The sequence below is a fragment of the Chamaea fasciata genome, unplaced genomic scaffold (assembly GCF_029207755.1).
Source record: "Chamaea fasciata isolate MVZ Bird 193981 ecotype frontalis unplaced genomic scaffold, bChaFas1.0.hap1 SCAF_2, whole genome shotgun sequence".
In the NCBI taxonomy this organism is placed as follows: domain Eukaryota; kingdom Metazoa; phylum Chordata; class Aves; order Passeriformes; family Sylviidae; genus Chamaea; species Chamaea fasciata.
This window is the reverse complement of record NW_027094087.1, coordinates 47,224,007-47,251,612: the sequence shown is the minus strand read 5'-3', so window position 1 is coordinate 47,251,612 and position 27,606 is coordinate 47,224,007. Positions and strand designations below refer to the sequence as shown.

The 27,606-nt window shown below is 40.0% G+C and overlaps 1 protein-coding gene across 3 annotated transcripts in view; it reads right to left on the bottom strand.

The window, feature by feature from the left end:
* Window positions 1-27,606, bottom strand: part of MTUS2 (microtubule associated scaffold protein 2) — a 232,592-nt gene that overhangs the window by 112,198 nt on the left and 92,788 nt on the right. The gene's annotated exons all lie outside the window — the stretch shown is intronic.

The following is a 27,606-nucleotide window of genomic DNA, read 5'->3' as shown; positions in this document are numbered from 1 at the left end:
AAAGAACTATAACATTTTTTTGGAAATTAATCTCTTCAGGAAAAGAATATAAATTAAAATAATTGCAGTGACATGGCAGACTTTCAAAAACAATGCATTAATTATTAATCCCCTGAGATACAACATGCAGAGTTGTTTAATGGGTGCAAGCTATATGTAGGAGGAGGTGGGTGAAAAGGATCCAGCTTGGACCTAATTTTGTTTCTATGTTTCTTTTTTCATCTTGAACTATTGGGCATCTTGCAAAGAACAATCTATGATTACTTGGCAGGTTGGAGAACTCTTCATCTTCTCGTCTTTAAAAGCAATAGTTCAGGCGTTAGAGCTTTTGCAGCCTTGACCTGCTCCATCTTTATGAAGACAGATAGCTAGACCATTATGTGTACAAACTACGGCATCTTTTTCTTTCCCGTAATACAAAAAGTTACTCCATTCGGTTCCAATAGTGGATGTAACACAACTTACCTAAATAAACTGGGATATACAAATTGTTCACATTAACATAACATTGTTTCAAATGGTTTCCCACTATGACAACTACAAGGAAATTAAACCTCTTCTCGTTTTCTTTCAACAGCTAATGTCAGGAAGGAAAGGATTATTTTTGCCATACCTTGCTTTATTGAGAATTTATCTACAATTACTCTTGAAGAGAATCTGTTTATACTTTCATATTAATGTTTGTAGATGAACATAAAGAGTACCAGGTGATTCTCATGCCAATAATGCTGATTTATAATTGAGAGCATACAAGATAAAAAATAAGCAGATAGTGTTCTCTGATATCAGGAATAATTTAAACTGTAACAGCTGAACAACTCCTCCAAGTGAATGCACAAAGAAGGCATGGATGGGCAAAGGAGATATTCAGATAGCAAGAGAAAAATTAGTGGAAAATACCTCGTAGAATTTCCTTACTTCTATTCATCAATGGATTTAAAAAAAAAAAAAAAAAAAAGACAGGAAGGTAATTAAATGCTTGTCTCACAAGACATTAAGGAAATTGAAGTAATCCTTGCCTTCATATTATTAAAGATAGAACATGATCTTGCTGACATATAAAATAAGTTTTCTAAGATTTACAGCTTCCAAGCATCCTCAGGGATATCTGCTCCTCTCTTTTGTACACATGTGTGTACCACAGGGGCCTCTGCTTCTCTGGTTAGTGAGATGTGCTTAGAGATGAAACTGCAGGGCTCTGTGCCTGGAGGATGGAAAGCACATTGCTTCAGCTTCCCCTTCCACAGCACTTATCAAATGTGCCTGGTCCCATCTTCTTGCTGCAGAAGGTCCCCGCCTGCCTGACTTTCAAAAGACAGGGACACAACTGGTAGGAAAACATGTTGTGCTGGATTTTTCTGGTAAGTCTGATGGGCCTAACTCTTCTCTGCAATTTCTCTACTCTTAATGATAAACAAATACCACTCAGTTTTAAAGAAAGATTTTCTGAATGTAGCTTCCAAACAAAAGCCTACAGATTGCAGAATAACAAGGACTAGAAGATCAATACAGTAATGCTGAGTACTGACAAGAATGAACATACCAGGAAGAAGAACAATCCAAAAATGAAACCAAATAAATCACCAGATGCCCCAGAAGGGCCAAGGATTAGGTACTAATAGTACATGTGCCAAAGACAATGATGAAGCACCAGGAGGGCAGAAGCCCAACAGACCTGAAGAATACATCAGCTTCCAGACCTTAAATATACAAACAGACCAAGACACTGTTATTCCTCAGCATACACTGTAGAATCCACGGGCAAAGTCATCCTTCTACTGTTTCTACTTTTCAGTATGCTGGAGGAGTTATTGGGAAGCTTTTTTTCATGATAGTTGCATAAATGGGAAGCTGTGAGATGCTCTGCTGGGAGCTGTTCAGTAGGAAGCAACACTAGAGCTCCTCTCAGATAACAGCTGAGCAATTCAAAAACAAGATGTGCCTCAGTCTTGGGATCAGAAATCCTAACATAAACCAGTACTTTCAAAACCCATCTTTTTCAAGTACTGTGAATACCATGATGGATGTCCCTACATGTCTCCCATTAATTTTTCAACAGCTTGATCTTATTTGCATTAGAAGCATGGGCTGGTAAGTGTTTAAACTGGTTTATTCACTTACTGTGATTTCTAAGACACATTCAGTTCCTGAGGTGGGAACAGGTAGAAATTATGCAGATTTATTTTAAACAATTACTAACAGCACTGATAAACCATTCCAAACGATGCCATAATTTATCATAATCAGTTACTCAATTTGAACATGCTTCAGTCAGAAGTGAAAAATTATTTTTAATCTTGTAAGATGTCAGGGCAATGTCAAACCTTGTTGCAATCTACTCCACTAAACACTGCACAGAGAAGGCTGGGAGAGCAAAACCAACTCGAAACAATTTCTTAGTTGTTTTTTTTCCTTAAGAAGTATGAGGCCTATCTCATTCAAATGTTACTAACAAGCACTGATCAATAAACACAAACTCTCCTTTTATTTGCTATTACACACTGGATATTACAGGTATATAGTAGGGCTGTCTTTCTTTTGCAGATGCAAAATGCTTAGTCTATGAGCAGAGCTGGTAGCAATATTTCAGATGGTGATTATTTTTTGCATGACTGTTAAGAAGTTATATGCCATTTCATTTAAGTGGTAGCTACTGGAACCACTGTGAGCATGAATGGTGCTGAAGTGACATATTTCTGAGCCAGCATGGAATAATTTGTGGCTAAATCACAAAAACAGCCCTGTAAACAAATTGAGGTAACTTCCTCAGAGATGAACATACAGATGAAAAAATAATTATATTGTATTATGGTGCTCACTTGCACAGATAACAACAACAAAAACCAAAAAACAAAACAAATACACAAAAAAAAATCCCCAAAACCCAAACAAAAACAAAGAAAAAAATCCCACCCCAAAACCCCCCCCAACAAAGTAGTTTAGAACCATCTAAAGTATTGGTTCTCCTATGGCTTTTGACTGACAGGCTGGTAGGCTGTGCTTTCTCAAAAACTAATCTTTTTGAGTTGTAAAATTTTAAAAGATTGCCAGGGACAGGATGCTTTTTTCTGGTTGAACATTTCACTCACAAATAACATACACCCTCGTAGCAGGGTGACTCAGATCACTAGCCATTTATTTCTGACAGCTAAGATGCACAGAACTAAGAAAATAGAGAAACTTATCCTAACGTGGCTTTCTGAACTCTGTCAAGTTTGGACCTGAAGACTTCTTTCTGCTGTGGAACAGCTGATGCACCACTGCTTTAGGATGCTAAGATTATTTTCTCTTCCACTTTGCACACCCAAGACCTGCCTCTGATAACACTCATGAGACAATATAAATGCAACCAACAGCAGAACAGGTCACATCAACATCTTTGAAAGCTAGCACAGGACAAACCCATCTGTATTAATCTGCCTTTTGTGCAACAGGCAACTAACCCATCCATTTTCTGTACCTCTTCCACTTAAAATGATGTCTATTCTCTATCACTATAGAAAGTGGAAAATAATTTGACTTTCTAATTCTAAAGTACTTGTACGCCATCTAAACAATATATGTGGAAGGAAAATTGTATCTTGCCATTGTTGGGTATCCTTAGACAGTTTTGGCTCAGTTCCGTTTCATAGCACATTAGCTAAACTTGTACTCTTCTAATACTCATTAATCACAACACAAAGAAAACAGCTAAAGGCATGGCAGGCAACAAACTACAACTAATACGAATACTCTCTGAAAAGAGCAAAGACACAAAGACATCACTGTAAATGAGAGTATCTGGGACTTCTACTAACTGGATTTGCAGCAATGTGTGGACATGCCCCATTTATTTACAGAAGGAATGGTGAGGGCCATCAACACGCTGGTTTTGTATTTTTAATATGTCTATTGCAGAGTATAAATAGGAATCTGTTCTTTGTTTTGCAATACACCTTTTTCTCACTCTACACTGTAAAATACAGTCATCCAAACATAAAAAAAGATCACTGAAGACACAAATAACTCAAGTGGTTAAAGGCACACAGAGAAATAAAAGCAAAATTTCTGTCAAAATACATTATCTGCAATAAAGCTGGCAAAGCTCTGTGAGGGCACAAAATTACTAGGCCATACATTTGCTTAGTTTTACTTAAGTCTATTGGGAAAGTCTCCCATGGGAGAACATTAATGGAAGTTTGAAATTGTATGTGGAAATTCAAGACTTTTGAAAAAGAGAAAAGAAGTGATAAGGAAGAGTAAATCATTTTCTTGCCAAAATGAAGTTATAGGTGCTCTCAATATCTCTGTAACTCAACAACTTTTTTTTATATTCTTAAGAAGGAAGCAGTTTGCAAGGTGGTGAATCTGCTGAGGAAACAGAATTATTTAAGTTACACAAAATGACTGAGAATGGAGAGGAATTCCAGGAGGATCTAATCAAAGTGGATGATTGGGCAACACAACGGTAGATAAATTTTAATGAAGGTAGGCACGAAGCAATGCCTAGTAAGTAAAACTGTTCACTTCAACTTTATATTTACTGATTAGCCAGCATTTTTGGGGGAAATATGCTAGCAATGATGATAATATTGTCTACCTTCTTCTCAGTGTGATAAGAAAAGGTCAGAGAGAAAAAGGGTTTTCTGTGTGAGTATTGTTTATTTTCTCTCCTCTCAGTATCTGCTATCAGTTTATTCAGGGTTTCAGATGCACGTGAAACAACAGTTCACTTTTCAGAAGGAGAGCAGGGAAGGGTAAAACTCCTGAGACTGTAAGAAGATTAAGAGATGTTCCCTTTTTTTCCCAGCTTTCTAAAATGTGTGCAAGGCACAAGATTTTGAAGAACAGAGCATTAGCTGGTCACAATTAGATGACTCCAAATGCAAGTGAAAGGGAAAAAAAATCTTATCAGCATTGGAGCTAATGCAGTCTGATGCCTTGTGTCTTCTGGCTGGATCCTCTGCTGTTTAAGAGAATCCTTTTAATGAAGGTTTCTGCAGACTGGGACTCTTCCACTGCCACTCTCCTGTGAGGATTTCCTGCTTTTAAAGATGGTGAGCTCATTTTGCAGGCTTTGCCTCAGTAAGAGCATCAGTAAGACCTTACCTCTTATTTGTAGCTGTTTATGATGAAATTTATGTCTTTGATGAGTTTGGTTGGATATGGCCAACAGTAGTGCCACAGTTTTGGAAATAAGACACATGGACAATATGAGACTGCTTGGTCAGAGCCGACCCCTCCCAGACCTGAGCAATGCAGGTTCCTCAAGACTGGGCCAGAATATGTTACTCACCAAAACACTGGCCAGACTTACCAGCAAGCAAGAGCCTCTGTGTTTGGGGAAACTGGCCAACAGTGTCTCCCCATTGTTGCTTGTAGTGCCAAGACTGACTGATTTACCTGAACAGCAATACCAACAATGTCACCATTGCTGGGGCCAGACATGCACAGCAGTAAATCAGGGAATGCATGGTTAACATGGAGTAGGTAATCCCACAGACAGTCCTGCAGGCAGAGGTAATAGATACTAGAAAACTTACTGGAGCTCATCCTGCTTTCCCTCTCCAAACCTGACAGTTTAGTCCCTGGAATAAGTTGATTTCAGCTGTACAGAGCACATGCTCCTTATTCAGCTGGATGCACCGCAGTTCATGTATGACAGAGAAATCCCCACTTGAGGAAATTGGAAGTGGCCTTTGGATGTGCATCATTAACTGTGCCACAGGCAAAGCAGTGAGAGCTGTGTTCTGCAGAGAACAGCAGCTGCAGTGAGTGACAGCACCCCTGAGCCTTGTGTGAAGACCAGGGCATGTGGTAAGGCCATAATGTACTCTATGGAGAAGTGGAAGAAAGCTGCCCACTGGGAACATCCCAAAATCTCAATATATCATCATCCTAAAGAAAGCAAGGAGGAAACTGCTGTGGCTCTGCCTGCCCTTCAAGTGCCCTTTTGCTGGAGTGTGATTCAGGGAGCGGGATGAGAGGTGGCAATATGAATTCAGGCTGTTACCCTTCCCAGCAGATTATCCTCCAAGGACAACCAAGCTGTTATCAGTCCCTATATACAAGGGGTGTCACTGGAGTCCAGTGTGTTCTGTGAGAAGTTCCTCATTTTCAGAAGTGCAACTTGAAAATGCATGTTTACTCTGAACTTGTTTAGGGATTTACATGGCTATGTGGGTACTAGGCTGGAGCTTCCAGTGTGCTGAAAGAAGTTTCTGCCCTTGATGTCTTGTAGCATCAAATAAAAGATCTAGAAACAAAATCAGAAATACAAGAACATAAAGAATAAATGAAAAGATATATTATCAAATACTAAGTGTTTGTATTGACCAGAGCTTAGGCACATAAAAAAGGAAAAAAAAAATCCCAAACCCAAAGTACTCAAAATAATGGGGTCTTAAGGTAACATTCTTCCTCAAACCAATTTCAACAGCAAGATTAGCCTGAGGATACTGTTTTCCTGATCTCCTCTCACCCCATGAAATGTATCTGTGAACTAGGAAGCTGCAATCAGTTACAACCACATTTTTATAAAGAAATAGAATAAATGGAAATGAGAAGATCAGTTATCTCTTTGCTTAGAGAACATGCTAACTCCTCAGCAGAGGAAGCTATCCTTGAAGGCATTCATACAGAAAGGGTTACACAGAGAGGGGAAACACAACAGCACAGGTGCCGATGGGATTTTGCCAAAAGCTGTTGAAGGGAAATAGTAAACCTTTAAGAAACATCTATTTCATAACAAATTTTACATTACTTACATTTCCTCAGATGAACTTTCTTGCTGCCTGTGCAAACATTTTTGGCCATTAACAGAAATAAAGACACCGCATGAAATACAGCAAGTATCAGAATCTCAAGGACTTCATGCATAAAAAATCCATCCTGGGAAGCAGGACCTATCATTATTTTAGTCCCTTATTTGCTGTTTCCTAATGCAAAAAACCCCATGTTGCTCTCCAGCACCTCCGAACTCTGTGTTACCATTCTCACTCCTGTTAAATATGCAGCTGGGAGGTAATCTGCTTAGCAACCAGCATAAACATATTGCACCAGAGGAAAAGGAAGGTTCCTTGACAAGCAAACTTGGCTAGAAGCCAGCTAAAAGACCCAAAGGCACCTCAGTCAAATGTCTGTGCTTCTGAATAAACCATAAATTAATAAGAGGAACAGTGGGGACAGACTAAGTCAACAGTGATTTCAGGGCATTCCCAAGCAGGTGAGACACTGCTCGTGCACACTGTTACCATGGCAGATAGACAGAACGCATGAGAAGTAGTTGGTTCTTAGTGCTGATTTTCCACTGTGTAATCTGTAGCTGAAACAAATAGTTTGGCCTCCTGGTGGCCCCAAGTCACTGCAGCACTGTCCCTGCAGCAGCAGGGGGGGGGCCTCATCAAGAAGGTACCAGGTTGCCCTGGTATGGCCACATGTATGTGGCACATGCCAAAGGAGATGAATAATTTTGGGCTTTAAAAAACATTTCCACAGTGGCATGAGCAATAAAAATGGCATTGCAGTTGGGGTGTTCTTAATAAAAGCACCACAACAGAAGTGAAGGACCAATTTCAGGCATCTTTTACAGAGTCAGACCGGAAAAGGAGGAGCAGGGACTGATGTAACTGATAGAGACAAAGACTTTGAGGATGTGGCTTCAAAGTTTTCCAAAGCCATCCAGTGCTACCTCAGCATGGCTCTCACATTGTGCTAGCAGCCTGTGCACAGATGAAACATTGTGAGATAGGCAAAAACCTCTCCACAGCAAGCAGGTGTCCCTCTGGCTCAAGCATGAGCATGAAGTCAAGCATGTCCTTTAGCCCACTAGAGCATGTTGTTGAATTCAGCAAGAAATCACATCCCTGCCCAAGTTTCCCCACCAGATCCATGTCCAGGACCTGTGAATACTTGGGTATTTTCTGCCGCCTGTCTTATAGGAGAGGAGGAAGCAAAACAAGATATTTAAGAACACTTCACTGCAGCAGGGAGGACTGTAAGAAGATCCTCAGCTGCTCTTCAGGCTAGCCACTGAAAACATGCTCTCAGAATTTTTTTCACACCATGTCAGAAGACCCAAGAGCTTCAGTAGCACAATTTGGGGGCATAAATGCATGAAAACTCTCCTGAGAACTGACAAGGTACACTCTCACTCTGCAACATATGGCTGAAAATTTAAGAGAGGCTGGGACACCTCCAATTCAAAAATAATTGTCAAGGATGCAGCATAGTCAGAATGAAAAAACATAAATTTTTGGACTCCATTCTGACAAAAGGTCAGGACAGTAATGACTCTAATGAGGCAGAAAATATCTAGGAATGAGTCTTGGCTGCTTCAAATAGTATGTAAGGCAGATCAAGGCAGACCATATGTTCTGCCAGAATAAAACATATGCTTTAAAGGACGAATGATTCATGAAGGGTTGGTTAAGTGGGATACATCATGTGCAGGTACTGAAGTTCAGGATGCTGCTACTACAAGCAACTGTCTGCGGGGAGATGACAGCCCACTACGTTATCTGTACATGGGGGTAAAATTGAGGACAAAAACTGCCAGAGTTGGGGTGGCAGTATTGCAATCCAGTTTCTGAATATATTAATGTGGAAAATACAGGAACTCTTGATATTCAGGGAAATAATCTTTCCATTAATCTTCACTTGATTACAGTGACTGTTTTCATAACAAGAAAAGCTCTACCTCTGATGTGCCATGTAGCACAAGAAGTAATAGATTCAGCCTTAAAGCATGTACAATTAAAGATGAATAACAAATTTTAGAGAGAACGGTGCACCATCCATGATGACAAACAGAAAGCTAACAGAGAGGAAAGCAGGCAGATGAAAAGTAACCAATGTCCATAGCTCATCTTTAAAGATAAGCCATGGCATTGGGATTTAAGGAATGAATGGATCAGAGCTGACTCAATAGAAAGTAACAGTTTAGTTACCTGTACTATTCACTTGCTTTCTTTGTACAAGATAAAACAAAAATACCCTGGGAGCCTGGGAGGCCTAAAACCAGCAGCAACTTCAGCAGGGGGCACATAGTTCTGGCAGGCTTCTCTGACCATACTGAACCACTTCTCATGTTGCTAGAGACACAAGTAGCTTGCACACAGGGAGCATTGCCAGTGCCAGAATATGCATATCTGAATTTTTCTCCTTGAGATAAGATTCATCCACGTAATCACAGGTGTCTAAGTGCCACTTCTAGATATTTTTAAGCCCCTGTGACATCTGCATCACATTGGAGACCTCATATGGTCAAACAAGGTGAAGGGGATCTCCTGGGCTTTCCAAGTCAGTACAAGAAACCTACAGCTACAGAACTGAATCCCCCTCAGAGCATCTTTCTCGTGCATTTTATCCAGGCACTATTCTTCATTATGTGTTCAATACAGCTCATCTATCTCATTTGTGATAGGAATCTTTTTTTTGGACAAACCCCAGAAAAAAACCCCCAAACCCTGGAAAATCTTCCACAATTGAAAATATGTTTATTCTCAGAGGATAATAAACTGTCCCTCAGTCAAGGCCACCCTATCCAAACAAGCCCTTTCCCAACAAGGTTTTCTCAGACAATATTTAGCCAGACCTGAGCAGGTGGCTGGAGAGCTGAATCTTTCAGGTTCATTTTATAGGAAAAACATGTCATTTTAATGCCTCTGACACGGCAGTGTCTTGTCCAGTGCATAAGCAGCATCCTGTCTCTGGCACTCACAGGCAGATCTCCAAGGCACTACAGGTTTACAGCCTTGATTTTTGTTTATGGTACTTTTAAGGACAGAGCTTTGTGGCACAGAAGCCCTGTTTGTATTTCAGCTGCTTTAGAGGGCAAGAAGTGACATGGAGTTTTTAATGCCCCTTGTGCTGTGGCAAGATCCTCAGGGCTCTTGCAAGGGAAGGGGCTGCACTTCCATTTATTATGACCACATTGTGACTGACTTCAGAGAGTGCTGGAAGGAGCTGACTTTCTCTCAGTGAAGAAAAGCTCATGAGCAAACTGAGCTGGTCCAATTAATACAGAGTACCCTGCCCTACCTCTGGTTTCTGAATTAGACCCTAGGAAAAACTGATAGTTTATCTGCATGTAAATATGCTCCCAGTTAAACTCCCCCTTTTCTCCCTAAGAATTCTCTATCCTAGAGTGCACTTATTTGCAAACTAGCTTAAAGGGCTCATTCACTGCCAAAGACTACTTATGGGAGAAGAAAGCAGGTTTATTTGCCCTTGAGACAAGAAGTATATTTAAGCTGGAATGACAATTATGACTCTTCTGCTATGCAAGGCGAGTCAGTGCTCTCTGAGGAGGCTTTCAGCTCCAGACGGTGCAAGAACTACATGACAGCAAAGACTAGTTATCTGACCTGTAGTCAAGGAGGAACCTCAAATGCCATTGTTGCACTGGGATAGGAGGAGGAGGATGTGATGTGTCTTCAGAGGAGGAAGTACCTGAGAGCAAATATTCAGGGCAGGTGTACCCTTATTACTGGTGTACCCAGCAGCAGCCCACAACAGGCAAGCACAGATCATGGTGGGCTTTACCTGCAGTGCCATGACCCAGTCCAGCACAGTCAGTTGCACTGGGGACATGGAAAAAATCCATTTTGCTTCTCCAGAAATAATTCTTGTTCACCATGCAAAGTCTACAGTATTTGATAATTAGCAGCTGGCACCTGTTACACAGCTCCTAAAAAGGCCCACCTTCCATGTGCTGGTGAAGATGGGTTGATAAGGTGAGCCCAGAACGCCTATCACCTTGAAAATCCATCTGTCTGTGCAAACAATATCACACTACTGACAAGGCTGCTCCTTCCATCTCCCCCAGCAGCAGCTTGGGATACTTGTTTGGCATGGAAACATCAGTGCTAAGAGGACTCAGGGACAGGGTGAGTGACATGTTGGGTCTCAAAGTGTGCAAGGATTAGGAAAATGGGGTAGTAGTGTAGAAAACAGAAGAGCTTTTTAAGCAAACAGCAATGGATCTGAGGATGGACAGAAACCTGAACAGTACTGCTGCTGTGCAAGGCACATCTCAGAAATGCCAGAGATAGGCATTTATATCAGATCCTCTGATAGGATGTTTGAAATTAAATTGCTTAGATGGCAACTAATCAATCCACATGGCTGGACTACTGTAAGCAAAACCAAACAGTGAGTTCAACTTCTTTTCTTATTGTATTCTTTCATTTTAACTACGAAATGTACCATTTGAAACACAGAGAATGAACATTCAACTTGACAGCATCTCTCTAAGCACAGCTAGTTTATGAGGCTAGACATTAAAATATTGAAAGCTGCTTATAGATATATACATATTACCAGTAATGAATTTAACAGCTTCATACAGTGGGGTTTATGATGACTTATATTGGTGCATTCATACTGATAAACACACCTCAATTGCTCCAGGAGAGATATACACTAGACATTGTATTACTTCATACATAATAATTTTTTCCTCCCTTTCTGGAACAGAAATAGTTCGTAGGTAAGGGGTTGTAGCTAGTGATACTAATAAAGCATTCAGAGACTGCAACTACTCTGAAATGCAGTTTAAGACCACCACTGTACCTAAAAGGAAGGAAAAGCAATTACTTTTCTTCTACAATATAGAGATTTACATTTGAAAAAAACTATTATTTGAGTTCAAATCTTTCAGGCAATCACCAGCCAGTTTTCTTGGCACAGTATATGATAGCACTGCAAGTTTCAGCATGCACATTTCCTAGTAACTAAGCTACATTTAGAAGATCTTTTAAGGGCAGAGCTCACCACCACTGCGTGCAACACAGGGCAGTGCACCCGTCACAGAGCTTCTGGCTGGAGAACACCATTTGCTCAGCTTGCAAGCAATGCTCATTAGCCCTTGCAAAGTCCTGAGTATGTTCACAGGGTTCAAAAATTATTTGGATTAATAAGACCGAAATCAACTCCCACACACGGCAGTGCAGAGGACAACTGGGTCACTAGATCTCCAGTGTGCAGATTCTTAAGTAATTATAAGGGCATGTTTAAGGGATCAAGTAGCACTATCCAAGGATTCAGAAGGATTTTAAATGCTGACATATTTATTAGGTAAAACATATATATAACTCTTGATTGTGTTCAGCAATGTATTAAATGCATGCAAAACCTTTCTCTAATGTAGCTTCAGCTGCAGTTCAAAATGAGGTAGTATAACAAATGTATTTAGGACAATGGAAAAAAAAAAAGAAATCCATGTGTGGAAACAGGACCAAAGGCTTTATTCAGAATCCTTTGAAGAAAATTCTCCTGTGTTTTTAAATCAGCAGTGTGCTGGTGGAAGTGCTGCATGTTCATAAAGTATTAGTATACCCTTTCTTGCACTGGGGTCCCTCTAGTATTGGGTAGGTTAAGCAATTGCTAGTATCAAAATAATTCACTGATTTCCACTAGTAACAAAGTTACTGCATCTTAAATTACAGATAAACGATTCTAATAGAGCAGGGAAGAAGAAAATGAATTAATGTATCTTATTAAAAACAAACAAACAAAAAAACCTCACAAAAAAACCCCAACAAACCAAACACCAAACCACAAAAAAAATCCCCCAAACAATTAAAAAAGTAAACATGCCCGAGCCGTTGCAAAGGTAAGATGTATAGATCAGCAGAACAACAATTAGAATATTTTAGCATTTTTTAATTTTTAAACCAGATAAATAAGTATGTGATTACTCAGTGTGGCTGAGATGTGCTGTGGTTCAGCAAATATCATATATCTAAGGAGAAGGTGGAACATCTTAATGTATTCACTACTGCACAATAATTAAGAAGAAATAATTTCTTGCAATTGCAGCTCATGCTGGGCAACATCTCCTACAACCTCATTTTAGAGATACTTTTAGTTTTACTTTACTGAGTTGGTTAAGTGAGGTCTGGTTGGAGCAAGCAGCATATACCAGCTCTTCCTTTTTTAAAATGCTCTACTTTTCTTCTCTAATCCACAGCTAAAAGGCACAAATTTACCTAAATAGAACTTTAAATTGGATGCCCATCTCCATTTATGGAAGGTTTTGAAGGTCAGAGGGAAGAAGATAAAGCATATTTTAAATTGCCATGCCTTCAACCTGCAAGAGAATGGAGCCGTAGCAGTTCAGCTGGGTAAAAGCCATACCAAGAGCAGTCAGCACATAAATACAAGAGGCACTGCTACATTTTACATTTTGCAAGAAAAAGGACCAGTCTGCGGGGACAGTCCAGATCTTTTAGTGATTCCACATGGTACATTTCTCCAAGGAAAGGCTTGCAGGTAGTGTGTTTGTCAGTCTTCAAAAGGACTGGCTAGGGACTTGGGTCATATTCCTGGCTCTGCCTGTGTTCTGATTGGTATCCTTATCCTCATATCAACTCTGAAAGATATAATTTCCTTGACCTTGATAGGTGATTGACTTCCATGATGAAAAGTTTTACAAAGTGGGATTTATATTAGCTTTCTGTAACTAGTCTAGGTCAGTGAATCACACTCAGGCAAACCAGAAGTCCAAAGGTAAGGAATAGAAAATTATCAGAGTCTTTGAAAGCATGGCATAGGAAAAAGCTGAAGCACATGGATTGATTCATTTCTACAGAAGGTAAATGAGATGTGACATGACAGGAGTCTTCAAATATGTATTAGGCAGAAACAATTCACTGCATGTGTACTGGGCAGAAGCAATTCTCTGCATCCTCTTCAGACAGAACAAGACAAGCAGATATAAACTCTTGCAAGAGAAATATAGGTTAGATGTCATGAATTATTTTCAAAAAATGAAACAGGAACAAACTTCCTAGTTAAGGTCCATCCTTTACATGTGATAAATAACAGCAGAGGAAATCTGCCCCAAATCATGCTCAGTATTATGGATCATCCATCAAGAGCACAGACTTCTCACCATGCTGCCCTGTTATCAGTGACCCTACGTCTCTGATCTCCCTGAGAAAGCTTTGTGAAATGCCTTACATATATTCATCACTAGTTTTTAATGGAAAAAGTATCTTATCAAACAAGGTCTTTTCTGGCTGCATTCTGGCTATACTTGTACTTGTGCACTAGAGCATAGTACACATTATCAACATGTTTCTAGGCTCATGTCTTGTCTATATGAAAGCACCTTTAATATCTAACTTCCATCTTTGCTATTTTTTGATTAGCTTGTTCTAATTTTCCTGCAGTTCGCATGACACAGTTCTCTCTTTTCCCTGAGCAATTTTAACAGGGCGGCAGCTTGGCTGCTGGTTCTGTAAAAAAGTCACCCATGGGACTAACTGAGCTCCAAGAAACTGTTTCATAAATTTGAATACTTTGATATGATAAATGCCAAAGCCAGCTTTACAGAGATGAAGGACTATATCTACTTCACTGCTAAAAGACGCCCATGGAAGTTCTCCCTCAACTCAGAAAGTCTGGAGGGGACATCATTGCATCATATAAAAGCATAAATGTTCCTAAAACTTTCCCCAAGGAAGCAGAGCTTTGTTCCACTGGAGCTGAGAACAAGTGGCTAAGTGTGACATCTGTGTCAGAACACTTCAAACGCGGTCTCGAAGAATTATCATGCTTCCCCTGACATGGTTTTGGTGAACTTCTCATCCAATTCATTGTTCCCACAGCTGGTGGTCATTTTCCCTGTTGTGGTCCCAGAAAGCCCATCTCTGAGTCTCAGACCAAGTATCCTGGGACACAGCAGGTTCAGAGAGCTGAAGGCACCTGGGCTTCAAATATCCCACGTAAATCTTCAGATAAGCTCCAAGATGGCTCATGTGGAAGCTCCTTTTCACAAGGCAGTGATAACAACACTTGCCTGCCTCCCAACAGTTTTCTGGAAGATTTACCAACAGCTTTTTGACAGAAATTTCTTTAGAAGTATCGATGTATCAAACTGCCTTTAAGAGCCAAAAAAATTGACTGAACAGGTTCATCCACTGAAAATAAGGGTTTCTGTGTCTAACTATATCATGCAACACAGAAATGCTAAAATCTGTCACCACACTGCATCCCTTCAGCCAGCAGGAAAGTGCAGGCAATTTCTACAGAATCAGTGGAGCTGGTACTAACACTACTGTATGGAGAGGCTCTCCATATTTCAGCTGACTGGAGCTCTTTCTGCAGCTGTAAACAGATTAACCCTCAAGTGTTTAATAATCTGTTATGGGGGCTTTTTTAAACAAAAGTGAGATATTTGAAAACGTAGGCTGCTTTTTATCTGTTATTTTTGGAGTTCCCACTTGCAGTCATGGTGGAAAACACCTTGTTCCCAAGTTCCCTGGATGATATGAGTTCCCAGCTGGTGCTGCAGGAGATTGCTGGAGACCTCTCCTTCCAAGGTATACGGCGCTGACTAGACCTTATGAAGCCAATGAAAACAATTACTCAAGTTAGTATGAGTGCAAGTGATCCTTAAGCCCTTAATTACTCCCTGTACTTGTACTGTTTAATTCCCATGCATCACTCCGAGTTCTTGGAGAGTTTGTCTTGAAGCCCTGTGCTGAAAACCCCTGTGGCTCATGGACAGTTTAGGACTCCTGATCAGGGTGGGTGCAAGGGCCACCCCCAGCTAAGCTGTCTTTTGCCATCTCTCAGCACTTGCAGATTGCTCTGAAATTTTTTATACCATGTATCCATTTCCTTTGAATCACTACTGGAAAAACTGCTTCATCTGCAGGACAATATTGCAAAAAAAAGAAGGAAAGTGTAAAACCTAAAGCCCCCCAGCCCTTACCATATGAACAGCAATTTATAGAACGTGATTTGTTCGTGTATCTTTGCTAAAATGTTGCCATAACTGAACAGTTAAAAATCTGCTAAGCAGAATAGAATGCGATGGAAGCCCAATGTCAGCTGTGGCTTATTTATCTCCAGGTCTGCAAGCTAATGATGAAGAGAAGTTAAATTTAAATAAATTTATTCCAAGTGCAACCAAAATGCTGTAAATAACCTACCACTTGATATGCAGGAATATGCACTACATATTGGGGGACATAAAACATGCTAAGTGCTGTACCAACCCAGTTTATTTTATAGCAGTAGGCTCCTACATCTCGTGTTCCACTCTCAAGACAAAATTGTATTAATATTATCAGGTCCAATGCCAAGCCAAGGACAGGAATCAAGAAAGTTGAGAATGTTTGGTTCTCAGCTGCACTCCTGGTGCAGCGGGACCCCCAGATTCCAAGCGCTGCAGCTGCACGAGGTGAAATGTTCGAAGGTAGCAGCAGCCCGGCCCTCTACCCCACACTCACAGGCAGAGGCAGCAGCACCTTGCTAGCCACAGGCAGGATTTGTGCACACTCACAGGGCTAATGAGACCGAGCACATTATTCACCACAATTGGTTCACCCAGCTGCCAATGTGAGATGCCAGCACACCTAGCCTGGCTCCAAGTGACGGCATTAAATCAAGCAGGGACCGCTGGCAATGGAAGTTGCAAAAAATTCAGAAATCCAAGTCTGGGGAAAACCCTGACTTCTTTACAATCCACCCACTGAAAAACATCTAAAAACTCCATCAGAGCTTCCTTCCCCAAAAAACTTCCCTCTAAAATACCTATAGTGAAGTAAACTTTCAAACAAGCATGCAGTATTTTCCTGCAAGCATTATCAAAGCTAATTACATATACATTTCATTAGTCAATTACAAACTGCAAAAAAACCAGGGTGAAGATTTGTGTCTGCTGTAGTAGAGGGTAAATGTTACCACAATTCTTATTTAGCACCAGTCTTCCAAATCATCACTTGGTGGCATGCAAGTGATGGGCAGCAGCAGTAAGAGAGGGAGTTCCTTGTTTAAAGCAATGAGAGAAGAACAGCAAAACAGGTAGTGCACAGGCATGTTGAAATCAAACACTAACAGAATGACCACACTTAAAGAGCTATAAATCGACATTATACTGTATTCAAGCAGGATAATCATTCCAAATATCTGGCTATATGGGCAAGGGAGAAGTCATAAATGGACCTTGCTGCTTTGCTGCAACCCTGCCAAGATGCTTCCCACTACCCTGGCTAAGAGCAGAAACCACCTGATGACAGATGCTGAGATACCACTCAGGGAAATGTTTGCCATCAACCCAATTAAAAAGAAAAACAAAATCAATAATTACAGTAACAAAACTGTGGGCTCCAAGAAAAAGCCAGTCTGATTTAAAATGTACCAGTCCTTGATGTTTTGGAATAGTTGGGCTTTTTTTTTTTTTTTAACATGATAGCTGGCATGCTTCAAAGTGGGGAATACCAAATGAACTGTAGCTGCAAATTGTTTACCATGACAGTCCATAGTTTTATCTTCCAGCTGTGACTGATAGCAAGCTTCTATCACTTAGTGAGCTGCTTGGAGGCTTTTCTCAATTAATCTGAATTTTTTATCTGCAGGTACTTTTGATTCACACAATGGGTAGAGAGATGACAGTTCAGGAGTGCACACATTCCCCGAAGCCATCACAACTGAGCTCCAGAGCAGGACTGTTGGTAAGCCATGCATAATTCAGTACATTTCTTAGAGCAGCAATCGCTTTGCCAAAGAACTGGGACTGACTCGTGTGCACAAGACACAGTTTCTTAGCATCAGCTTCTTTCTTTTACGGTTTTTTTTTTTTTTTTTTTGCATCTTTCCTTCAGATTTAAGCTTTTTTAAATGACACCTTTTTAAACTACATCTTAGACATTTTTAGAACATACTTCCAAACTATTCTTTGGAAGGCATACAGAGACCATGACGCTACCTCTTATTCCTCTTTCCCACACAGTTTGACAGTGTACAGGCCTGTTCTGTATCTAAATTTACAAGCTATGACAAGTGATAAATATCCTAATTCTAAAACACTATTGTGTACCTCTGAGACAATTAAAATTCCTTAGATACCTACATGCAGTACATAATGCATTTAGTCAACATTAGAACATGTCAGAGAAAGAATGTTTTATCCCAGGACACATCCAAGCATCTAAAAATAGGCCTTCAGTTTAAATAAAAGTATTGTAATAACATGCATTGGGAAATCCCCTGTCCTCAGATTACAAAAGTAATACTAATTTGTAGAGTGTCTCATGTGTAGTAAGAACTGAGCAGAAGGTTTATAAAAAGCATCAAATAAATTATACATTCTTTTTTTAAGGAGAAAAATCCTGGTAAAAAGTGATGCATTTTTAATTCTCTTGTTTAAACCCAAAAAATCACACCATACACATGAAGGCACAGACTGAACTCCAGCCCACACTATTCCATACAGTTTAGCAGCAGGGGAAGACAATACAAGGGTTTCCGAGATTTGGCCATAAGATGTTTTGATTGAGGTATGCCACTTTATTCAAAACTCAGCATTCCTCATTCAGTTTTGCTTAGTTTCTCTGGAGGTTGTGCATACCTTTTCAGGAATGGCTGGCAGGAGCACAGTGTAACTCCAATGTGTGACAGACAGGAAGTTAACCACTGACTAAACTTCAATATTTCACTACCAGGACACCAGAAATGCACACTATTTCTGAGATGCACGGCAGTGGTAGGAGACAACTCATTTACCTTCATTTAACTTCATTCTCTGTTTTTAATGGTGGGGTACAAGGGTGTATTCTGACTCTTCTCTCCAAATTAGAAGCTATTTTCTTTCTTTGTGGTAGCTTAATTAAGGACTTTAATGGAATTCATTTTCTTTGGCAGGCTTACTTTAAATAAGAAAACAAATATAAAAAGATTGATGTCATGTCATGTTCAGCTGGAGAAAGGTTCGTGACATGCAAAAACAAACTGGTCTGGCCTCATTTTGTCTCACCAAGGTCCACTGTGCAGCATTAGTTTTGCCAGAAGTTGCTGCTGGCATCAGTCCCCCAGCTGGCCAGTGTATGCACCCATCTCCATTGCATTCTGGTTAGCAGTTTTTGCCCTTTTACACAGAAACACACACAGTGCTCAATGCCTAATGGCCCAATCCAGGCAGAGTGCACTAAAATAGCAGAGTACCCTTATGACTGCTTGGTGAATCAGCACACAGTGAGTGACGTGCCCCATTCTGAGACAAACCCCACTGACGCACGATCCAATGCCAAGGTTTATGTGGGAACACTGACAGCTCTTCCAGCGAGGTCCAGTTCCCACCTTTGAATCAGAGCACTTTGTTCTCTCATCCTGAATGTTCATATTTCTGCATAAGTATTTCTGACTGTTTAGCTTTCTGTGGAAGTAGTGATGGCAACTTACAATGTGTCAAGACAGATGAGCAGATCATGAAATTGAGAAGAGCATTTATTAAAGATTTACACCGTGTAGCCCAGCTTAATTGACTCCTTGCCATAGGGAACAGACAGTCAAAGGCCTGTTTGTAAACCACAGAAATGGCAGCACCTTTCTCCTCCAACCACACCAATTCAACAGGTAGACCCCTTAAAGCTGCCGCGTGGGAAGCATACTATCATTTCTTGGGCTCACCTCCAAAAGACTGAACATCTGCTACTGTTGGTGGTGGTGTCACTGATGCCTTGTGTGCCAACAGCCCACAGTTTCTGATAACTGCCACCCTGGAGGAAAGGAGCGTGCAATTGTTCCTGCTTTATTCAGCTTAGTGTTCTTGGATGGAGGGTCTCAGTCTGTCATTTTTCTGCCAGTGGTGGTTTTACTTGTTTGAGACTTCAGTCAGCTTTCTTCTAGTATTTAAATTAACTCTGTAAATCCCAGGTTGACAGCCTATGGTCTCACACCTGTCACAAGACAAAGAACTACTACATTCTGAGCTTTTTACAACCTCATGTAATCTTGTGCAGGCCTCTAGAGATTGTCGAGCAGCAAGCCAGAAGAAAGCTGTTTAAACTGCAATTTTCAGGTTCTTGGATCACAACTAATAGACTCATGACAATAATGAAAGCTGCAAAAGATGCTACTCCTTCCTTTATTTCAGATACTCTTAAAAGCAACTGGAAGACTTACATAAATGACCTCAATCTTAACCTGTTCGGACTAGTTTAGTGTGATGGAAAAAAATGTCATGAGTGATATTCCAGCCCAACCTCTACATGGAAAAAGTTTTTCCTCTAAAAATAGTGCTGCACTCTTTTGGCTGTAACACTTCTCACCCTGCTAAATTAGAATTCACAAGTCTTCAGCAGGATTCCTAATAGGATCAAAGATTAGAAACATCTTTGAAGTTTGTCTTCCTTTGCTCCACTGTTAATATATACCTGCACTAATCCACCATGGTCCTCCTCAACTAATCAGTCACTCTCCCTCCCAAAAGGGACAGTTTACAGGCTTTTTCCAAATCCCCATTTGTTTGTGTTCATTATCCACACTTCATTTTGCAAGAGCATATCATTTTGTTAATTGATTTTTCATGTTCTATAAAGAGGACAGTTTTGTTTTCTGAAACATTTTGGTCTAAATGCGATTTGCCAGTAATATTTACATTACTTATAACTTTGGTCCTGTTTATTGCTGGTAAGGCAATTGGACTGAACTGTATGTGTGACAAATTCACAACATTTTACTTTTGATTACAGCTATCAATAATATGATTGCAAGGAGATCATCTCCGTTTCACATTTTGAATTTGGTCCTTGTTGAAAGAGATCAAAGAAACACTGAACCTCAAGCTTATTTGCTTCTTGTTTAGAAAAACAAGCTAACAGCCTCACTGACCCTAAGCAGAAATCACACAAGGGAAAACATAATTTTAAAAATCTTTTCAAAATTTACATAACTCCAAACTGTGACATAGGTATTTTTCTTTGTCTCACTGTGACTCAAAGTTGGCTCATAACTACCATATTGAACTTCTTGTATCTTTAAATTGACACTTATTTTTGAGGGGGGGGAAAGTTATCTTTGGAAGAAAGCCTACTATCATAGAGTCTGTAATGATTTTTGTCACTGACAGTAATTGTTTCAGTCAGGCAACTGTTTGATTTACTTAAAGATTTCAAAGCCAGAATGCCTCACTGTGCTCACTGGCTTCAACCTCACAGACAATACAAAATGGAGAACTGAACCAGAGGCAATATGGGGTGCTTTTTGAAGATGTGTCTTTATGGAGTTGAATGCATCTAGATTACCATAGGCTTGAATTTCAGAAAGCACAAAAACTGCAGATGAAGTCAATGGAATATGCCAGTGATGAGCCCCATATCTAGACATCCAAAGTTAACCCTTTTTAAGTACTGATTTATAAACTGAAATGAAATGTATGAGAGGGACATAGTGAGCAGAAAGTTTCTCAAAAGTCCTGCAAGGTCGTACTTCATTAGTGGGAGATTATGAAGATTTTAACTGCGATTCCTTTAGAAGGCAAGGGAGAAAAAAAAAGAGAAAAAAATTAGAAAAAAAAAAAGAAAAAGGGAAATGGATGAGTTCTCATTTCTTCAAAGCTTTATTCCTTAATTTTTCTCTGGGCTAAATTAAAAGATTAATCCATTTCAATGAATACCCACAGGGTTCACTTCTAAACGAGTATTTCCCCCCACAACAGATAGAATAGGAAGATTAGAGTATGAAAAGGAGACAATTTATCGTGAGCTTTCTGGTCCTAAGAGGGGTTTTAATTTGGATGTGACAGACATATTCCAGCTGCTGCTTGTCTTCATATTTTCAAAAGGACATTTTAAGTGCCACTGTTCCAAGTGCTGAGTGTCCCCAGAAAGAGGAGTGTTGTGCATGTGCCTGTTAGGGGCTCTGGACGGACTGAGGCCTTTCCCTAGACTGTAAAATTCACACTGCACTATCAGCTCTCTTCTTCCTCATGTCTTTCTCACATCCCTACCAGAGGGGATATCCTTCAGGATCACTGAAAACTAGATGTTTTAAAAAATGTGATAAAGATTGAAAAAAAAAAGTTGTTTTAAAAATGGCTTCACTTCTTTCTTTGTATCCCTCTAAGAAATTTATGAAGTTAATCATACTGCAATAAATAAAGCAGTCAACATCTCCCGCTGCCCAGGGAAGCCCAAAATCAACCACAGGGCACCTTTAAAATAAAGAAGGGGTTGATGAAACCTCCCAGTATAGGGACACCAAGAAGGTTGCGACCGTAGCTACATTCAGGACACTGATCATTGAATCAACATCTTCCCACAGAGTTAAAGGACAGAGACACTTTGGGTGTTTGTAATGGGAATAATCTAATCCTGGGGCAAAGCACTGCCTTCTCCAGTGAAACTGGTGTGTGGCAGCCTGGTGTGCAAGTGGTTTGAACTACTTTTTACCCCTCTGCGACACTAAGAGTCGCCGTGACTAAATTAGGTGCACATAATCAGTCAAATAATCCTGTGTGGAAATGGGCCAGGAAAGAGGATTTGTCACTATCTTTTTTTTCTTTGTCATCCCATCACCCAATACATGTGCAAACATTTGTACTCTTCCACCCCATCTTACCGACAGAAAAGTGAGGCGGATAATTAAGCCACTTTTTAAGAGCCAGACAGAAATAAGTGCCAAAAACTGGAACTGGAGCTGCCGGGTATGAGCCAGGACAATTTTAGAACACAGACACAGAATCTCCCAGACTGGACTTCTTACACTATAACCACAGCTTTTATATGGCACTTTATAACAATAACAAGCATGATGATTAAGCACTCGAGTTGAGCTGGCACTAGAGCTTGGCAAATTCTTCAGCAGTTCTTCACTCATAAAAAGTAAGCTTTGCAGAATTCAGTTTCATGGATTTCTTCAGTTTTGATAAACTTAAGCCCAGCAAAACTGAAACCCCTTAAATATTTCAGGTTGGCATCTTCATATAAAAGTAGTTCTGCATTTCCAAACCAACTTGATCTTCCTGCCTTTACTTATCCATTACAAGGGGTGGTGAAGATCCTCCCAGTGTGGAACTGCTCCTCCTCTGCCATGTGCTCTGCTGGGCAGGGGAAGAGGTAACAACGGGGATAGCAAAGACATTAGCTAAGGTATTAAAATAATACCACATTTAAAATGCTATCACAAGCACCATATCTAAAACCCCTTGAAATTATTAGCCAAATTATACTTCAGCACTTTTTTTCAATCTCTGCAAACAGAGAGAAACCTCTGTGCCCACACTCCCAAATAATTATTTGAATTTCCCCCCCCCCCCCCATCATTAGCAACTGGAGTATTAAAAGTAAATGCTGCTAAGTTAAGGCAGCTAAAATGTCTTATATCCCTTGCTCTTCCTGGCTGGCATACTGCACTTTTCCAGATGCGTCACCTTACAAAGCTGAGAATCTCAATACTGTTCTATTTTAGTCCTATTCACAGTGAAACGATGGCATAAAGTAATTCTTCCATCAAGGCATTAATATCAGAACAAGATCAGAAGGGGGAAAAAAAATTTGAATTTGTCATGTAGAAAACTGAACAGAAAATCAGTCATAGAAATATGATTGGAAAGTATTTTCATGCAGGAAATTCTTCATATTTACATACTACTTATGCATTTAAGAAAAACTGGTATACCTGTCTACCAAGTGACAATTTTGAATGTTCTACCCATTTTGGAGGCAATTAGGCGTCTATTCAAGTCTTCTGTGCTCACTTTAATTTCTTCATTTCTCCACCCACCTGAATCTGACACTTTGACATTTTTGCTTATTAGAATTGAAATTCAACATTTAGCAAGGCCAGGTGATGCAAGGTCAAAAACGAGTGAGAAATATATATATTGAAGAAAGAATCATGGAGGTTTACATCAATAAAACATGTAGTTTCCTTCTTCTGTATTTTTTAACAAAACAATAGCTGTCGTGAGATACTAAAACAAGTTTTGAAATATGCATCACCATTTTCTTGTTTAGTCTCAAAATAAATTGCTTCAGCACTCAGAGCTGTGGGTAGATATTGAATAGCATTATGTCTTCTAGTCTAGCACTTTGATGGAGAAGAATTGCCTCTAACACCGTCCTATTGTTCTATTTAAAGAGTTTTAAGCAACAGGGATTTCATCACTTGAGTTGGAAGATTATTTAACAGACTGGTAGACCTCATGACTATGAAGTATTTCCCAATATTATACCGACATTCTTCAATTTCCTGAACTCATAGCAGTTAGCATACCTTAACCCATTCTAAACAATCCACCCTTCTTCTAGTCCTCCAGACATCAAGTTCTTCCACAGTGCTTGACAAACTCTTTCCCACGAGCTACTTACAGCAAGTTAGAGTCTATGCTGATGAAGTACACAAAGCTAATTATGTGAGCAGGACATTCAGCTGATCACTCAAAATGCAGATGCAAGTGAGAGAACTCTAAGCCCCTCAAACCAGTAAAACAGAAGGTATGTGTTACCTCACTGCAGAATCACAAGATAATACTAGGAACCACATCCCACAACTGTGGGCCTTTGGGGGATGACCTGAACCTCTAATGCAAAATTTACTGGAGCAGACACAGGGGAAGCTTCCATATGGTGTATTTAAAATTCCAAAGGAAAATACACAAAGGTAAGTATTTTGCTGCAAGTTGTTTAAATTGGAAGTTTCTCTTTATGTTTACACAATTGTTTTTCTTCACTCCTAATCACAGTGGTTTCAACTTCAACATGACTTTCTAGTCATTCACTCTTTCTCATATTCTGTAGAACACGTTCACACTCCTCTTAGACTGAAGTACCTCAATTTTTCAATTCTAGTCAATTTCGAACTTAAACAAGCAACAAGTTTTTAGACATACAAACCCCTCTTTTTCTAAATAAAGAATAATGGTTTAAAATATCAGGCTTTTTTTTACACCCTCAAAAGTAGTACACCAGAGGTGGGGCTAAATTTGAATTTTTCATGTAATCTTGAATAAAAGTATTAGTGGACAAACCTATCTGTGGCACAGAACAGATCTGTGGAGTACTGACGGCAGCACCTGGAGCTGATCCTCAGCCTGGGCTTTCCCAGAGGTGCCCCTACAGTTTCAACACAAAACTGGGCAGGACCTCATAGGAGCAGAGCCTCATTACAACTGATCCTGATTAGTAGCTGGTGGCAAGACTGTCACTGATGGCATGTTATTGGCAAAGAGCAGCCTGGCTGATACCCACAGTCCTGGGATGGAGCTCCAGGAAAGACCTGAGGACGTGCAAACAAGTACTGAGCAGTGTGTCCTGTCTCTCCATGGGAAAAAGCTTCAAATCCAGTTAATTGAGTCAATATGAATATGTGAGGTATTGTCAGAAAGTCAACCAAGAAGCACAGCACAGGCTCTGTGCACATCCAGGCTTTCTGCTTTTAGATCAGGTCACAGGAAGGGGAGAAATCTGGTGAAGAACAAAGCTGCCACATTGCAGCTACATTAGCAAACTTCCCCTCAACACAAACATTATGACTCTTTATTCTAAACAAGTGGATTTTGCTCCCTAGACAGAGACACTAGCCGAAAAGAAATGTGTTTAGGCAGAACTAGCACCACAAGACATCTGGCAGAGGAGAGAAAAGCAAGAACAGGATCTCACTGGGGTCCCTTAAAGAATCACTGTTTACCCTAAAACATTCTGTCCCTAAAATAAACCAGTGTTTTCCTCTCACCTAGCCATAGTCACTGGCTTTTTAGTAACCTACACTTTGCCATGATTTTGAAATGAGGCCTTTGATTTAAAACAGTAGCAGTTCCTCTGTTTATAACAAAAGCACACTTGTAAGATGTTATCAACTACTTTTGTCTCCCTGACATGCGGAGATGCTGCTTAAATAGAAAATAGTGTTACATGTGTTTGAAGACTCCTAAAGCAAGATAATTTTGCATTTTTGTACCCTACTGAGCTAGGAAATTAATGGTAAAACTTTTCTTGCCCTCTAGGAGACCTGATTTAGTCAAAGACATGCTCTCAGGTAGTAGCTACAGGATCAGCTATTTATTTAATTTAAATAAGACTGTTCTTTCAGCAGACAGTGATGGGAAGAAATATGTCATGCTAAGATTCCTGAGCCAGTACTTCTCCACGACATCCTTTCTGTGCATGTTGAAGTGCACTGCTGCTCTGTGTTAAATAAGCTGTGGTAGCATAGAAAGCAACTAATTTGTACTCCCTGGGTGCCTGGGCAAGCAATTTAACTCTTGCTGGCACACTGACTATAAATAGAAAAAGATGGTACTGTTTCATACAGATAACATTTCTATGAAAGTTAATAAATTAACAGTAAAGAAACATTTTTCCTTCCTACCTATCTGCCCCATGAACAGGAGTCATGTTGTCTTTAATCCAAAGCAAGCAGCTGATGTTAGGTGTCACCTTGTGTGATGACTTACCAAGGGCTGGCACCCTAAACACCAGGTGTGTCCTCACCTGCTTGGCAACACACCTTCTCCTTCCCTCACTCTTTTCCAGGAGGAAGAACTGTCCTTTCGGAACTAAAGAAAAGTAAAAGACTTCTGGGCCAGACAGCTGTGCATGTCACAGGAGGCATGTGAAAGAGATGGCCCCTGGGAGGGGCTCATTCTCTTGCATTCAGATGGAGGTGGAAGGAAACTAGACAACAGCTTCCATGAGTTATTTAACTTGGCAGCAAGAGCAAAGTCATAGGTGCTGTTTTTCATCAGGTGATGGGCTAAGCTCATCTCTACATGAATTCTTGCAAGCAGAACACTTCCCCTGGGTAATTTTCGTACCCATCAAAACTGATCTTGTAATATGCACAAGCCAGTCACAACATCCTGGTCCCAACACTAAAGAGTGCTACCATCCTCAGCTGAGTCGGCTGAAACCAAATGCTTCCACATCCTTCCAGTGACTGGAATGTGTTTTCAGTTTTTATGGAACTAATGTACAAAGATAACATCAAAATACACCAGAAAAATCAACTTCTTTTAAGAGAACTGAAGAATCAGATGTAACTTCCTATGCCTGATTTACTAACGCTTCTTCCACAGTTTTTTCAATAGAAATCAGTGGATTCAAATTCAGCAGCTTGGAGCATTTTGCTTTTAGATTTGTATGAACCTGTCTATATCCAGTGTGTTCAAGGATAGTGCTGTACCTACAGATGTCATTTTTTTTCAGATTCCCACCTGAAATTGCTAAACAACATTACTTGCAGAGACATAGCTTAGATCTAATCAGATATCAGGTAATTCTGTCCTTAACACAGGCTTTATGTAAATAAAGACTAAAAAATTACTACACCAGATAAAAGGACCAAAGGCATAAATGGAGGGTAAAAGCACAAAGAGAAAGAGGTTGACTAAACTCAAAGTAAAGTTTATTAGGAAATGACCAAAAATGAGTGATCAGTCCAACAGTAAAACAAGATACAAGCATGTTTGGTACAAGCATGTTTGGGGGCACTGGAAAAGTTAAAAGTCCCTGCTGACATTAGTCTTTTGCATTTCAATCACCCCATGTAAAGGGGAAAGAGAAAATCCTTAGGGTTATGGACTATATTAATAAATTGTATTTATTTTATTAATTTCAAACTAATACAAACAGTGAAACATTTAGGAGCCTGCAGCATCTTGTCTCCTCTGCTGCTTCATGTCACCTGGTGGCCCTGTCTGCACCCCTCCTGGGCTGATACCACTTGCTTTGATATTGACACAGTTCAGGCTCAATCCAGTCTTCAAAGAAAAATGGGCATGAAAATCCCTCAATCCCCCTTTCTGCTCTGAGCCCAGGGCATGCGCACATTTCCCAAGGACTGCACAATCCAGTGGGTATTATTTTGTACTTAATAAAATTAACAGCCTTTACA